Source organism: Oreochromis niloticus, linkage group LG12 (genome assembly GCF_001858045.2).
Source record: "Oreochromis niloticus isolate F11D_XX linkage group LG12, O_niloticus_UMD_NMBU, whole genome shotgun sequence".
Taxonomy (NCBI): Eukaryota; Metazoa; Chordata; class Actinopteri; order Cichliformes; family Cichlidae; genus Oreochromis; species Oreochromis niloticus.
In genome coordinates this window covers 21,534,503-21,549,257 of record NC_031977.2, presented here as the reverse complement: position 1 = coordinate 21,549,257, position 14,755 = coordinate 21,534,503, and the positions used below count along the sequence as shown (strand labels likewise).

The 14,755-nt window shown below is 37.2% G+C and overlaps 1 protein-coding gene across 2 annotated transcripts in view; it reads right to left on the bottom strand.

Annotated features, from left to right (window-relative positions):
• Window positions 1–450, bottom strand: part of grid2 (glutamate receptor, ionotropic, delta 2) — a 483,691-nt gene extending 483,241 nt beyond the window's left edge. Inside the window, exon 1 of one of the 2 annotated variants that reach the window (XR_003213195.1) lies at window positions 1–448. This exon is cut by the window's left edge and continues 610 nt beyond it. The gene's annotated coding sequence lies outside the window, so the exon portion shown is untranslated. The other variant, XM_005452094.3, reaches the window with a different exon arrangement.
• Window positions 451–14,755: the final 14,305 nt, after the last annotated feature.

The window sequence follows — 14,755 nt, the reverse complement described above, 5'->3', positions numbered from 1 at the left end:
CAACGGAGCAAGCCAACGGCCAAAACTTCCATTTATCCCAAAGGCTGTCTTTTTATTTTTCCTTCACTTAGCCACTGTTTAAATACCACAACAGGCAGAGCACCTTGGCAAAACCCAGCAGCGACTTTTGTTGGAGGGGAAAGAAAGGATGAAAAGCCTTGTCACATGGCATTACCACGGAGAGGTACCATATTCCGAAATTGTCTGTAGCTTCCTGAAGAGATGAGAGAAAGAGGAGGGGGCTCTAACACGTATAGTATAGAGAGCTCCAAAAGCCACTATTATTTTCTTCGTCAGGAGGGGGGAAACGTAGGCTGGGCTACCAGGAGAAAAATTAACCGAGGGTGCGCGCAGCGACACTCCCGCGGTCCGCACTCCGTATGCGGGTGTTAGCGTCGGCCCCAGCAGCACGCGCGGTGGCTGGTAAAGAGGAGGTATGCTGCGTCCGTGAGGGGTGGGGGGGAGACAGAGGGGTGGGGTTGGAGTGGAGAGAGAGAGAAAGAGAGAGAGAGAAAGAAAGAGAGGGAGGAGACCCAGGAGAGAGAAAAGAGAAAGAAGCGGCAGCAACTGTGAGCAGCAGCGGTTGCCAGCCGGGGCGCGCATCTACTGTCTGGAATTACCTTGGTGAAAGACAGAGATGAAATGTGAATATCAGGGAGGGCGGGGGATGCAGAGGGGAGTCTAACGGAGAGACAGACAGATGAGGAGAGGGGTAATCTGCTCTGCCACGGGCACTTCACTCAGCCGTTGATAGCTAACCCCCCTGTACAACAGGAGGTGGTGATTGGGATGCCAGTTTCTGTGCTATATGAGGTTATCCGTCTCATCAACTGGACACTTTTTACATCAAAAACATTTCCATTAACTTTAGCCTGCTGTGGTGTTTTGTTTTAACGTGATCCTATCTTTTTTTTTCTAAACAGTTCACTCATTTACACCACACCCTGGGAGTTGTCTTTCATACATTTCCTTATCCGAACTGGTTTCATTTCTCTCTGTGTCTTGTATTTAGCTTAATTTCCCCACAACTATTCCCACCACGCTTTACTACTCTCTACTCTGTCCACATTTACTTTCACCCTTCCCTGCCTCCCTGGAAAGATGAAGCCCCCTGTGTTGCTCTTAATCTGACCCAGACCGTGGATTAGAGATTATAAGGGCTGGGAGCCACAGGCTACTACTGGACTGACTATTTTATATGCATTCAAGGAATGAGGGATTAAACTGACAACAAAACTAAGACTGTCAAAGTTGCTCTCTCATCTCCTTGTTTCATCCCATTGATTTATTATTAAATGTTTATATAACCACTCACTTTGAAAGAGAAGTAGTAGCAAAATACAAAGTGACCCCGTCTCACAGCTGGGAAAGGTTCCAGCCCAGTCGCCACCCTAAATTGGACAAGTGGAAGAAAACGAATGGATGGAAACAAAATGAAAGACTTCAATCACGCAAAGTCCAGCGTTTTGCATTAAAAATAAAATACTTTTAAAAAGTGGCTGGTAAAGAGGCGGTATGGTGTGTCCATGAGGATATCACTGATATTAAATAAATGAACAGAGAGAAAAGAGAGATACTTGAAAGCATTCATTCATCTTATGTTTCACTTCTGTTTCTGTTGTCAAGCAAAGTGATTTTTGATTTTTTTTAAAATATTTTTAATTTTCATTTTTGTCATTTTATTGCTTCTGATAACCGAAAAATTTGTGTCTTTCTAGTCATGCTGGTTCCATTCCAACACATAACAGGTGAGAGCCTATCTATTATAATGGATACGCCTTTTTTTCAGACAGCTCAAAAGTACAAGCATTTCGTCTGTCCTGGCACGCTGAGGCATTTGCACCCCAATTCCTGAATTTTAAAACAGTGCATAGCCACAAACTTTAAAACGCTCTTTGGGAAGTTTTATGACTTGCTAAAAACATTTAGCGGGTTGTATAATATGATATAATTAATTCATGAAAACCATTTTTAAAAAAGAGTTGTCTCAACTTTCCATTGATTTATTTCTCTGTCATGAAATAATTAGTAAAATGGATTCTTATTTTTGTAGTGAACTCTCCAGTAAAGTAAGACCTTCAGCTAAAGCTTAAATGTCTAACATGTTGGAAAATACTTGACAGCTGTTGAGCAAACAGACAAAGTGAGACCTTGACCACCACTCAGATGATTGCATCCCTGCTCGCCAGTTTATGTATTTTTGATAATCACTGCTTTGAAAGAGTAAAATCTTGCACCAGATGGATGAACCGTCAGACCTAGATATCTATCTTGATTTTTGGCAGAAGATTGATCCCTAACTTCAGGATGCAAAAGAGTGAAATTAAAAACTTTTCATAAAAACAGCTGAAAATGGTTTAAAAATGGTGGCTTTCAAATGGATTGTGTGTTGTATATACATGACTATTTAATTCCATTTGTTCAGGAACTTTTATCACACTAGCTTCCTTATTAGTCTCATTTTTCAACAAGAAATTCAGAAATTTCAACAGAATTCAATACACAAAATTCTGAAATAGATTAAATGAAACTGTAGTCAGATGTTGTGTTATCTGCTGGTTTCAACACTGTCATGGAACTTGTTCACATAACAATGAAGAAAGTCACTGAGAAGCTTGTTACTTAAGCTGTTTTGCACCATTTAACTAACCAAAAAGTTAACTGTCAGCAAAAAGTCATAAAACAGACAGACAGACAGACACACAGACAGATAGACAGATAGACAGACAGATAGACAGATAGAGAGAGAGATAGATAGATAGATAGATAGATAGATAGATAGATAGATAGATAGATAGATAGATAGATAGATAGATAGATAGATAGATAGATAGATAGATAGATAGATAGATAGATAGATTTTTACCCAAAAATGTGACCTCTTTCTAAGGGACTAAACCAAACCAGCAAGTAAAAGCAAATATAAATAAGTAAATGAAAACCAGACAAAGACCAAGTGAAAACCAAGAAAAGCAAAAAGCTAAATACATCTCCCAAACAGGACATGAACCACGGTCTCTTCAAAGAGGATCACAATCTCTCATAATGCTACATTCGGTGCTTCCAGACAGATGCAGTAGACACAGATAATTAGTATAAAATATGGATAAATTTATTATAGATGATTTCTAGGAGTTACAACTAACATAGTCACTCAACACTACAGTACTAAACTCACACAGCTTATAACACCCTGCCCTAGTCATCTCTCTAGAGAAACAGATTTCTATGCACTATGAATAAGCAGCTATCCTGTCCTTGATGCCCATTATTGAGCAAGAACCCAGCACCATCAGCTGGCAGAGGTCATCATACTGCTAAAAGCTCAACTGAGGAGAACCTTTTTTCAGTCCTCCCCAAATAGCAAGGCCTCACCAAACAGAGGATTTAACCATAAAACAATCCATTCAAAAGGGAATCTTCTTCATATCTCTGAGACGACAGCCGCATCTGAGAGCTTTTGATTCCCTGGGATGAAATTTGTGTGTCACACAAGAAAACAAATACACTTTTTACTGAAGAAATGAGTCAGACCTAATATTTTAAAAAAAAAAACTTTAATTAAAAAATTATAAATTTCATCACCACTCTTTACTCCATAAGCAATAATAGCAAAGGAAAAACTTTTTGCCTATAAAAATGGCTTCAATGATCATCACAAAGGCTATCAAATTATTTTTGTATATTTTTTAGTAAACTCATGTAAAAAGCAAGGGCACTTGTGCTTAGGTACTGCAGTTAAGTAAATGTCTAATATGTATCTATTGCTCTAAAAAATGTTAGTAAAGCATTGCTTGTTTTTTCTAATTTATTGGAACGTATACATACATATCTCTTTGATTTATTTACATTATATTTACTACAACTTACTATGTAACACAACATACTTTTTCAACGCTATGCTGATGATACCCAACTTTATTTATCAATGAAGCCAGATGATACACACTAATTTGTGAAACTACAAGAATGTCTTAAAGACATAAAGGTCTGGATGACCTCCAATTTCCAGCTTCTTAGTTCAGATAAAACTGAGGTTATTGTACTCATCCCTGATAATCTTAGAAACAGGGTGTCTAACCAAATACTTTCTCTAGATGACATTACCTTGTCTATCAGAAACACTGGGAAGAATTTTGGAGTAATTTTTGACCAGGATATGTCCTTTTATGCGCATACTAAACAAATATGTAGGACTGCTTTTTTTTTTGCATTTGCTCAATATCTGTAAAATTTGAAACATCCTGTCTCAGAGTGATGCTGAAAAACTAGTTCATGTATTTATTACTTATATAGTCAACTACTTTAATCCATTATTATCAGGTTGTTTTAAAAGCTCCTGGAAAAGCCTTCAGTTCATCCAAAATCCTGGAGTGAGAGTACTGACAGGATACCAATATTTCCTCCATATTAGCTTTCTTTAATGACTCCCATGATTTGAGGGTTTTTTTTGTCCTGTCCTTCTTTGCTCTCTTTTTTCCCTTCATCATCCCTCAGGGGATAGCTGCCCATCCCTGAGCCTGGTTCTGTTGGAGGTTTCTTGCTTCAAAAAAGGGAGTTTTTCCTTTCCTCTGTCGTCAGTCACTCATAGGGGGTTGTTTGATTTTCTCTCTATTATCGTGATGTCTTTACCCTACAGTATAAAGGACCTTGAGGTTGCAGTTGTTTTAATTTGGTGCTATTTCAGTAAAAATGAATTGAATTGAATATATTTAACTGTAATCTGGGTCACAAAGTATTTTCTGTTGTAATTTACACACCCATCTCTCCTGGTATCTGTTTGATATCAAGTGAATTAAAAATAAATTAAGGACAACAATGACTAAATCTGTTTGCAAGAGTAAATACATCAAAAGCTCATCCATTATTCTGAAATGACTATTGCTCTTTATTTGTGCAAGTTAGTAGAATCACCTTGGAGGTCTATGGGATTGTAAGTATAGTAGGGATATTATCTGGGTACTACAGAGAAAAAACCCATAAAAGTCATTTTATGGCTCACAAAAAAGGCAGACTCGAAAAACAGAAAAAAATGTGCTCAAACCTCACGGAGTAGATTAATTCAGGTTTTAGCTGGGTGGCTTATTGGTATGCATATCTACAACAGTCACCTGCTCTCAAGGACGTTGTCTGTCTTGGGGGGTAAAAGTAGATGAAGTTGTTCATTTGTATATTCATGTGGACATGGACGTGTGTGTGTGAGTTAATGTCAGCTATTTTGCACATTGTATAAGCTAACCATGCTTGAAGCCATTAAGCATGCCACTGAAGCCATTAAGTGGCAGGCCAGTAAAAGCCAACATTATTGTGACAGAAGCAAAACCTGCTATCAAGAGGGTGCATCCTCTGAGTGCATCTGTTTGTGTGTATTATGTTTGTGTGTCAGCATGTACGTGCTTCCAAACAAAAGACCAGACAGCAATTATTAAGCCTGAGCACCGTTAGAGACTTTCAAATGGCCTGCAACCCACAGAGATGATTTATTCTCAAACAGAAGAGAAAGAACAAAGATCAGCTGAGTTGTGTTTTTCATAAACAAAACCAAAACTGTTTTTTGTTTTTTGGTTTGTTTGGTTTTTTTGGAGGGGGGGGGGTCTATGAATGAAGAATTAAGTTGAACTGTGTCAAACCATATTTAAACGGCAAAACATTATCTTCTGTTTGAGTCAACAATTTTTATTACTTTCCCTTTTCCTTTTGTGTCACCATGCAAACAATACCAAGCAACTGTGTGGTACTTGGAAACCAATTACACTGTATTTTGTATGTGGTATTAAGTGCATCTTGGTGAAAAATCATTTTCTGCAGGCAAGGTTTAAAATGAAGCCACACACAGAGAATACAATATCACCAAAATCAACAGTGTGAAGCTATCTATCAAAACCCTTCCCGTGGATGTAATGAATTCAATGAATTACCACAGTTCCGCTAATGATAGTAAGTGCTTCTTTATTTATAGTTTGTGTTTATCTAGCAATATGTTAGAGGTGCTTCAGTTGTCCACCTACCTATGGTTTTTGCATGCTAATGGCTACCTAATGTGGCAGAGAGGAATGTTTTTTCTGGCATCACAGGACCCAGTCTAATCCCAAAGATACCCAAGTGACATGCCACAAAGCTCCCACAGAGATCCTTATTCCCAGGCACCGTAAATCTAACTGTGGCATTAAGATCACACATGCACACAACCACTACCCAGAGCTAAACTCCTTGGTGAATAATTGATGTTAATTGAAGTTTTTTTTTCTTATCTAAGAGTGGTGGAACTAACAGAAACAAGCAGGACTTGCAGACAAACAGAGCGAGAGGCAAGGAAAAAGAACAAAGGGTAAGGTGAAAAGAGCGGAGAGGAGTTTTTGGTCTTTATCCTTCTTTAAATATATGGGATTTTTCTCAAAGAGCGAGAAAAGGTGTGTGTTGTGCGAAGATAAGAAACGTGATCAAGGCTTTGACCTGCATGTGCTCTTTGTGTACGTGTGCGCATCGTGTCTCTATTAGCATTCTAACTGCAAGCCAAAATCTTGATTCCCTACCTGTCTTTAATTAGTAGCACGCTCACTTCTCTATCACATGTCAGGGCTTAAATGAAGAATTCTGAAGAGAGCCATAAACTGAAATCCCTTTATCTCCCCTATTCCACTTGACCCAGGAGATTAAGAAAAAGGGTATGGTGGGGAGAACTGGTAAGGGGTAGGGTGGGGTGTGGAGTGAGATGCGGTGGGCACTGGCAGGCAGACATTTGAAAGATTGAGAGAACATAAGAAAGACTGAGCGAAAGAGTTAAATCCTAGCCTGGGGCCTTGGTATTGAGCTAAAGAAAGGTGCTGAGAGGAGCCTCTCAGGCCTTACACAGGACCACACCTTTTTTTAAAAAAAATTTAACCCTCTCCTTCATTCTGTTAGTTTTCTGTTTCCTTGAAATTCTAATGACTGTGAATGTCAAGTGAATGAGGAATGAACACATTTCCCACAATGTAAAGGTGAAGATTTTAGTTGGAAACATACATTGCTTTAAACATTGGTGACACACAATTTTATATCTAAGAACATATATTATGAGTGACTCAGTGTAGGAAGGAAAATTGCTATTTTATGCATTCATTCACTGTAACATGTGTTGGCTTGACTAAAAGGTGTGTGAAATAACTACTCTGTGTTCAGAGGAAGCAAGTGTGCCAACACACTTGGGTGTATTTTTAAATGTATTAGCCAGACGTAATAAAGGTGTTTAATTTTTAACTGCCTTTTTTATGTAATACCCTATTCGTAGAACAGAGCATTTTATTTCATTCTTAATAAATGCAGCTGTTGTAGGTTTGCCAGACGGTAACATATGCATTTTTGGGGAGCTGTCCTTATACAATGGTGCTGAAATGTTCAGCTGGACTCCAGCTCAGCTCTGGAGCTCTCCAATATGATGGTGCTGAAAGCCCAAACAAAGCCTCTCCAGTTTCACATGTGGAATAATAGCAATCTTCGAACAGTATAAAGGCTCTCATGCTGGAAAATGAAACTTCAGACAAAATCTTTCTAGCATCAATGTAAAGAATTTAAAAACATTATTTTGTATCAGAGGGTCACCAATAAACTTGTAAAGGGTACAATAGTATATACTGTAACTGAACAAATTAACAATCAAGATCTACAAAAGTTGATTCTGTTCATCTGGATGTAGTCTTTTCAGTGGGAGAAACGCTCCGTCCAGATGAACAGAATCAACTTTTGGAGAATTACTTACCTGGATGATTGAGAATGCATCAAGACGTAACAATCAAGATGTAAATACTCTAAGTATGAATAAGGACATGCATTTTCTGTCTATATTTGAGATCATATGTTAAACTTCTAACATGTCTGGTTACACCCTCCTCTTAATACAGAATGTACTCAGTGTTCACAAATGTAACTTCATGTAAAACAACACATTACCTATAGGCATAGACAAATTTAGTAAAAGACAAATGCTTGTGTTTACTCTGTATCCAGCTTAGTAAGTGGTTAATTACATATAAGGCCCCACACGCTCCAGACCTATTGAAACCCTTCTGATCAGGATCTTTTACCCATTCTTTTAAAACACGCTTTTGAGGTTGTACCTCCTAAACTCAGGAACAGCCTTCCTCATCAGGCCGGCTGAATCTCCAGTAAACAACTGCTGAAAACTCATTTTTTAACAACCTAGCATTTCCTTCATGTTAATCTTAAACTTTTGCCTTCTTGTTTTTCTGCTGTGTGTTATGGGAGTGTGTATGCAGGAATGAACATAAGTTTGTCTTTTTGACTGAGCTTTTTTATATTTTTGGACACGTTTGTTTAATGTGTGATTTTATCCAAGTGTTTTTAACATGCTAAATATTAAATTTAATATTAAAAATGAGAAGTTTGTTTTGTTTTGTTTTTAGCAAACTCAGAAGGTCTACAGTACTGGAACTATTAACTGCATTTGCTTGTGAAGTCAGTGCTACATTTCATCCATTTAAAGTGATGAATAACACCATGAGTGCATACATTTTGCAAATAGTTACTAGTGGAAATACAAACAGTCTCAGGAAAATATCAACAGCTGGCTGTGCCAGTGGGCTTATATAACATGAAGGTTGTCTGGCAGGTGTGCATCATTGCAGCTGTCCATCAGGTACAGTCAGGAATCTATTTAGTGCAGGCATACACTGTCGGAGAAAAGTCTGACTATTGATATTCTGCTTTAGTACTTTTGGTGAACTGATCAGCTTCTATTATACCACGTGACGAAATATTTGGCAATAAGAAGCTTTTGCAAATAAATATGCCAGCAGCCATCTACTAAGGGTGGGTATTTAAAATGGCATTCAAACAGCATTGGGAGCTGTGCTTGCTCAGTGGAGCTAAAATATGGTAATATAGGCCATTAACATGTGATATTTGGTGGATGCTTTTATGCTAAGCGGCTTACACTTCCATGAGTGAGAATCTTTTTCAGCATGAATGACCCCAGTGGCAGTTCAACCACCTATAACTAGAAGTGCTACCCTGTAACCTTCAATAGACTCGACCTCTGAATTTTATTTTCCTCTCGAAACTCTGCATTAAAAAGTGCAAAAAATTGTAGTTATTTTTTTTGTATTTAAGCTCACCTACATTACATATACATATATATACACACACACATATATATATATATATATATACATACATATATACATATACACACATATACATATATACACACATATACATACACACACACATATACATATATACATACACACACACACATACACACACATATACATATATACATATATACACACACATATACATATACATATATACATACACACACACACATACACACACATATACATATATACATATATACACACACATATACATATACATATGTGTATGTATGTATGTGTATATATATACACATATGTATATATACCTATATATACACATGTGTATATACACATATGTATATATACATATGTATATATACCTGTATATACATATGTATATATATGTATATATACATATGTATATATACGTATATATACATATGTATATATACGTATATAATAAACAATGTGAGCATTGTTTATTATATACGTATATATACATATGTATATATACATATATATACATATGTATATATACATATATACATATGTACATATGTGTATATATACATGTATATATATACGTATATAATAAACAATGTGAGCATTGTTTATTACTGTATGGATTGTGTACAAATGTATACTGAAAATTCTTTGGTGAATGGCTGGAAGCTGTGGAATAAATTTAAGACACTGGACAGTATAACAGGACACAGGAGTCCTGTTACCAGTGCTGCTCAAGGTTGAGTTGAAATGTTGGCGCCATCAGTAAATATTTTTCACCATTTAATTTTTTAGGGGAAGCTACTTTCTTATACAAATTCCCAAGGATTTTTTAATGGTTGTTTTGTAAGGGGCCGTCATCCACTGTGCACTCATAAAATTTAACATTTATTAAATTACAAATGGTAAATATAAAATCACCATAAATTTACTTTAAGGCTGATACATCTCACCTGCACAGAAAAACCCGCTGTCCTCAAATAAGTGTTCCACACTGAAACCGATCTAAGTATATGCTAAACAGACATGTTTGTTTTATAAATCAGCACTCCTACACCGAAGCATCACAAAGCCTCCCCTGCTGCTCTCTGTCATAGCCATTGTAGTCACTGGGTCTGGTGAGTAACGCTATCCCATCAAAAGCCCATTATTACATTAAAGCAGCCCTCTGCAAACATGAAACCTATAGAGATACAATACGCTCTTTATCTAAAATCTCAGTGCTAGCTCAGTTGGAATAACTACTATATAATATGCAGAAAAATACACATTTTGATTTATACACACAACAATACTGACACAACCTCATTTTACCTCCTTTCATATTATAGCACATTATGGGAGTCATTTGTTTTGCTAACCTCCTGCAGTTAGCATTTTTCCACTGCCAGCCCTATTGAATATGGAAAGCACCATAGTATCCTGGCACTGTGACTGCATGGCCATTTTCAAATTCAGTACTCTGGGAAAGCCAAGAAATCAGCAAATAGTGCATGATGTAGTGTGATATTCAAGCGCTGCAACAGATGTAGTCCTTCATTCAAATATCGCAAATTAACAATGATTTAGTCATCGCGTAATGCAGACGGAGCTAAGGTGTTAATGTCTGAATGTATGCTGCCGTCCTACATGACCAGAAGCATCACTTTCTGCCAGTAAAAAGCATTAGAGCCGCCCACTGTGACTTGTACTGAAGAACAGATTGCCTTGTTCTGTTCTGGTTGTTATATGGGATGAGCTGAAGTGGGGTGTTTAGCTAATATTTTCGTGTCTTATTTAAATTTCAGTCATTACGTGTCCTCAGTGTGTGAACAGTATGAGCTAAAACAAAAAAGAAAAGATAAATAAAGCTGGTTAACCTTACAAATTCAGTAATGTGATAATACATTACGGGTCAGTTACTAAAAGCTGCCAACTTTATTCATTGTTTTAACACCATACTACTGATCAAAACCAACTTTTTAAATCAAGCAAAATTCCAACTATGCATCCACTGGACTCCTGAACACTTTAAAGGAGGTCTGAGCGCTCCAGTACGCTGCTGAACATTGGATCATACTCTCACTTTAGTCTCTCAGCTTAACTCCAGCGCTGTCTTTCAAAAAAAAACCAAGCGGAAATGAAAAGTTGTCCAGACCCTCTATGGCTCAATGTCATTTCAGCTTAGACCTGTACAGTGTTTGTAAATGAAGAAAACATTTTCTGAGTGGTAATAGTGCAAATGTTTTCCAGCTGGGAGCTTTTTCTCTCCTGCCATCTTTCACCTCAAATATAAAAGCTCCCTTTTCTCTGGCATAAAAGAAATGGAAGAGTCACCATGATTGGTGCTGAAGAGGTCCATCCTGCTGTGGTTCTTTATTAAACAGAATGCATACACTACACCCCGCATGCAAAATACTGCATGTATACTCTGTATCACCGCATAAATAAAGAACATTTCTGTCAACATTATGGGCACCATTTTCCTATATCATGTATAGGATGTTGCATTTCTATTAATACGATTAATCCAGCTGTATGCTGGAGTACAACTTCCCGTTGAAGGATCAGTGTACTTATCAAACATACTACAATAATTAACATGTATTGATTAATTCTGGATAGCCTGCTAGTTCACCTTTCAGTTTGTACACGAGGTCTTTGTTACTAAAATGCCATTCCTTTTTCTGTAATGTAATCACAGCTGGACACAGAAACTAGCGGTATATGTTTCAACCTTCTCCCAAAACAATAGTAAAAATGATCTGTTAGGCTCCATGTTGTGCTCAAAGAAACACTTTTTTTGGTCTGTTAAATACTGTCACAACAGGGAACTCTTTTTTGGAATGAGTAATGCTTTGAGTAAATTTGGAATTAAAATCCAAACAAAAGAAGCTGCTTTTCTGACTCCAGAGGAAACATTTAAGAGATACAGTACATATGAATATCAAGCCAAAAGTAATAAAAGCAGTTTGTGAGTCTTTTGTTTTTTAAATCCAAAACAAAATGGCTTTGGAGCAGCTACACAAACAAAAAAAGAAAACAAATATTTGTCTCTTTAATTTTGTATGGGATGCCCCTAATGCTTGCCGAGGCATTTGTTGTAGATAAATTATTTAAACATTGTACGTATCATCACTGTCCAATAAATTTTGACCAAACCTCGGGGAGTTTTTCTTTCCCCCCAATTTTATCAATATGTCAACAAATGGCTTCCTGAAATCGTTATGGGATTTCCTCTCACATTTAATGTGTTACTGGAAGGTATTTTATCAAGAACACAGCTTGAGATAAGTGCTCAAGCCGAAATCCAGAAAATGTATCCAAGCTTGCCTGTGGCATCGTCTTGGATTGAACCAGCACTGATAATGCATCTTCAAAAATCCTTTTATCAAGAATAGGAATAAACTCAGTGATGGTAACCATATAAAAAGTAACAGTCTATGCAGCTTCAGCTAATTTTGTATATAACAGAAATCACTTCTAAAAAAATATATTAAAAATATGTAGTTTGACAGATTGTTCCAATTTTATACCCTCAACAGTGACACTAGAAATTTAAAAAAAGAGAGAGAGAGAAAGAGAGAAAGAAACAGCCCACAGCAAATTAGCAGATTCAAGGTCAATTTTTATTTTTATATCGGAATTGTTTTGGGAAAAAAAACAGAGTTGACCAAAGGGATTTACATTAAAGTATAAAGTACTTTAATAAAGTACTTTAATTAAGTACCCCCCAGAAAATTACATTAAAATCCAGAAATGTTGACCACAATAAATAACATAAAAACACAAAATATAAAAAAAGAAATTAAAAAAAGCAGACAATAAATGCATTCAAACATTTAAAAAGGAACAAAAGATCCAATTTACAGAAAACAAATGATTCTATCAATGCTGCTAAAATAAAATCTTACCCCTTAAAAACTTGTAAAAGTCTGCAGCTGAAGTGTTAAGGCAGTAATCATGAACTGCGATGCCCACTGTTGGAGAATGCATGCCCGTTAGAGTATTTGCTTGCATCTCTCATTCCCTAATTTGTTGTCTACTAGCGTCTAATAAAGGAATTAAATGCCCAGAAGCTAACCAGGGGTCTTCAAAAGAGAGATTTCTGTGGAAGGGATGTGCTACCTTTCTCTAGAGGTGGTCGCTGTTGCTTCTAGCAAGCAGCAAAGAAATAGTGAAGCCACTTTCATCATTAAGTGTGTTGCTATGATGTACATACATTTCTGTTTTAATACTGGTTCATAGGGGCTTTTATTCAATCAGCATGAACAGAGAAAGGAATGGGCAGACACAAAACTAGATATAAATATCATCATCACCTTGCTAGTGCTGGGACAGAGGCTGTTGGAGGCTATTTGAATAAAATGAACTGAGTGTAATGTTCAAGGAACCAGTCTGAGATGATTTGAAGTATGTGACATCATGCTGGATGGACACACTGTGGTCATAAAGGGATAGACATAGACAGCAACAATACAGGCTGTGATTTTTAATGATACTGAACGGGTACTAAGGTGTCCAATACAATATCCCACACACCATTAAATGCTTGAACCATTGATATAAGGCAGGATGGATTCATGCTTCCGTCTATGTCAAATTCTGACCCTGTCATACGAATGTCAGCAGAAATCAAGACTTGTGTGGTCCTACAGTGCAAACTGTAGCTTCAGTTTATGTTCTGAGGTGACAGGAGTGACACCCAGTGTGGTCTTCTGCTGCTATAGTCTATCTGCATCAAGGTTTGATGTGTTGTGCATCCTGAGATGCTTATCTGCATACATTGGTTGGTTATTTGAGTTACTGTTACTGATCTCTGACATCAACAAAGCGTTTTTCCCCAGAGAAACTGCTCACTGGATAGTTTCTCTTTATTGTGCTATTCTCTGTAAACCCAAGAGGTGGCTGTGTGGGAAAATCCCAGAAGATCAGCAGGTTCTTTCAATGGACAGGCTTTTTTTTGTTGAAAGATTTAATGCTATAATAAACAAATATCAAAAATTAGAACAACAAACAGAACACTTGTGGTAGTAAAATGAAAAAAAAAAAACCCAAACCTGTCAATTCTCTGTCAATTTAGGAAGCCATTGCACAATCGTAAATGATTATTAGATATGAAGAGAAATATCCAAATTATTCTCTGTTGTGAAAACCTAATAAGTGAAAAGTTTACTGTTTAAAATATGATTAAATTAAAATGATACCAGGCCTGATGGAAGGCATTATTAAAGAAAAGATAACATGTGAGATATGCAGGGGATGATGAACGAGGTTCCCTGAGACGGCACCCACACAGATTGAAGCACAATTTAAAGTCCCTGCTCAGTAGTCAGTACTCTGTTAATAGCAGGCTGCCCCAGCTTTTGCCCAGCTGCGGCCCACTTTCACTTTCATGTCGCGCAGCCACACAATCTGTGAAGCCCCTCCATCCATCCATCCATCCATCCTGCATCGCTCCCCGTTTTTCTCTCTCTTCCATTTCATATCTCTCGTTTGTTTGATTTCTCTCTATCCATCTTGCTCGGCTCATCTACCTCCTCGCTACCTCCCTCTCCCGCTCTCCCTCTCCTTCTCGACTGATCAGAGAGCTATTAGTTGATCTCATGTTGGTTATGAGACAAGCCTGCAACAAAGAGCTACAGAAGAAAAGGGAGCCATTGTATTGTAAATAC